This window comes from Hyaena hyaena, unplaced genomic scaffold, assembly GCF_003009895.1.
Source record: "Hyaena hyaena isolate Hyena2069 unplaced genomic scaffold, ASM300989v1 scaffold_77, whole genome shotgun sequence".
Taxonomy (NCBI): domain Eukaryota; kingdom Metazoa; phylum Chordata; class Mammalia; order Carnivora; family Hyaenidae; genus Hyaena; species Hyaena hyaena.
Genome location: NW_024080708.1, coordinates 2,883,264 through 2,885,779, shown reverse-complemented (window position 1 = coordinate 2,885,779; position 2,516 = coordinate 2,883,264). Strand labels below are relative to the sequence as shown.

Genomic DNA, 2,516 nt, shown 5'->3' with positions numbered 1-2,516 from the left:
ACATTTTCACACTTGCTTTTTATAATTCCTAGGAGGCCGCAGGGGCACGGAAGCGCCTCTGGGGACCTCTTGCAGTTTGGAGAACAAGCAGACGCGTGTGGTGGGGGGTCGCTGCTTGGCTCTCCAGGTCCCCTTCTCCTTTCAAGACCAGCTTTGTCCGCCAGGGTTTTCGGTGTGTGGTGCGAATCGGGCCACAAGGAGCTCCTGCAAGAGAGCAGCGAAATACGAGGTGGGGGGCGGCGCAGGAAGGGCCGTGGAGGGGGGGTGGGCTTTTGAGCTCTTGGAACTTCTTGCTCCTTCCTTCTCCTTCCTCCCACCGAGCCACGCGCTCCGAGAGGCTGCTGGGGAGGGGGCTTTGGGGCGCTGGAGCAGGGGTGGGCATTCTCAGAAAGCTCAGTCCCTTGGTGGCGGCTGTGTCCCCACACTGAAAAAGCGCTGGCAGGACAGAGTCTCAGCATCTCCTCTGCCCCACCAGACCGAGCCAGCTTGCTCTCTGCCCCTGCTCTCTGCCCTCCGCCTGTGGCTCCTTCTCCAACACTGACACAAGAGATAAAAGGCAAAAGGCTGCGGTATAGAGGGCAAATGGCTCTGATTAGGACGAGAGGCCCCAGAGAACCGTCATCTGTGGAGCAAGGACTGAGTTCCTCAGAGAAGGATCTTTGGGGGCAGGAGGTCCGTCGCCAGGCAATGGTGGCCTGAAGGGATGGTCCCGGGCTGTGACCTTGGGGAAGAGAATCTGATGAGGGGTGAGGGAGAACAGAGAGGGCATAAAATCAAAGGGGCACAATTCTACTAGGTAGCATGTAGTAAATGGTGTCTAAGTGTCAAACACAAGGCTAAGTGCTTTATATGGATAATCTCACTTAGTCGCCTCGAGCGCCCTGATTACCACCATTTTACACCTTGGTAGTGGAAATCTAGGCGCAGAGAATGTTAAATAACTTGTCCAAGGCCCGCAGCTAGTATGGGGAGAGTGAGGCCAAGAACTCAGCTCCATCTGTGTTTAGAGCCACTGCCCTTAACTAGACAGCCTCCCTACCAATAGCATAAAGGCCTCCGAGGTTACCAAGGAAGGTTCTGGCCACTCCACCCCAGGCCCTGAGGGACTGCTGCATCCCACAGAACCTGGGAAAGGCAGCAGGGATCATGGGGAAATTCTCACCCCATCCTCTGTGCCCAGCTCTGCAGCATGTGGAGAAGAGCCCTTCTCTGCTGTCAGCCTCTGGTCCCTGCCTGAGCCCCGTGTGGATCCACGTGCAGCCTCGAGGCTCACGGGATAGGGGTGGGACTTGATGTTGGCACCAGTGTCTGGGCTGGAGTGGAACAAATCAGCACGCAGAAGCAGCCTCTGCCTTCTTGGCTCTTGCATCCCCAAGGAGTGCGAGGCTCGAGCTAGGGGAGTGTTCTAGATGTCCCTCCCGGCCAGTAGCACCACGATGAGGCCATCTCTTTCATCAGCTGTGCTAAAAATCACCCCCAGAAAAGGCAGCACTGTTTAGACACCTGCTGTTTTCCCTGACGGGAACCTTTCGGTAATGGTTTGCACAGGGGGCCCTGTGGAATGTTCTTAGGGGTTGCCTGGTCCTTGCCCCAGCAGGCAGGCCCTTCTAGCCAGGGGCAGTGAATCACCGGGACCAGAATGCATGCATCTGTTTGGGAGAACACTGTGTGCTCTGGACCGGCGCCGGAGCCCAAGGGGAAAGGGAAGTGTGCGAAACTGACCAGCCAGGGAAGAGGCTGGGAGAGGTCTCTTCTATGGCAGCTGCTCAAGCTCTTCTCGCTAAGCGTCACCAGGGTGCCCCTCGCCTTCCTCCTCTACGCTCACTGCCTCCATCGTGACCCAGGCCTTGGTCCTCTGTCCCCTGAATTGCTGTCACAGCCTCTAGCTGCTCCCCCATCCCCTTTCCTTGCCACAACCTGAGCCATCTTTCCAAAGCGCATATCTGATTATGTCCGTCCTCAAGCTAAATAAAACCCATCAGTGGCTCCTCATTACTCTCAGGGGCAGCAGAGAGGGTAAACCTTTTGGCATGGCATTCGAGGCCTTTGTGGTTTGGCTCAGACTTGCTCTCCACCAGTGTAGGGATACCTGAGAAAATGCGGGGAGGCCCAGCTAAATTTGACTTTCGGATATCCAACAAATCATATTTCAGTTTAAGTATGTCTTTTGCACTGTGTCCTGTATTTTTATCTGTGAAATCTGGAAAACGCTGCTCCAGCCACGTATCCATTATTCCTGATAATAGCTGTACGTGAGGTCCTTCTCATCTCTTGGAAGGAGTCACCAGCATCCAGACGGATTCCTTTGCCCCTGGGCCCTCCCTCTTCCAGACCATCCACCCCTCTATCCCAAGATGTTGCCCAGACCATTCTCTCACTGCCATCCAGTAATGCTATTTACATTTCCCACCCGTGTTCTCATCTTTTTCCCCCCTCAACTTCCTCCACGATGCAAGTCACTCCCCGTTCTCCTGGGCTCTTGATGCATCCCACTGTGCCACCTAACATTTGGCTGT

The 2,516-nt window shown here is 55.3% G+C and overlaps 1 long non-coding RNA gene across 1 annotated transcript; it reads right to left on the bottom strand.

Annotated features, from left to right (window-relative positions):
* Positions 1 to 1,240, bottom strand: LOC120232676. The gene is made up of 2 exons (XR_005528619.1): positions 1,163 to 1,240; positions 1 to 204 (listed from the first exon to the last, which is right to left on the bottom strand). It is a non-coding gene; the product is annotated as an uncharacterized LOC120232676 (long non-coding RNA).
* Between the last annotated feature and the right edge of the window lie 1,276 nt (positions 1,241 to 2,516).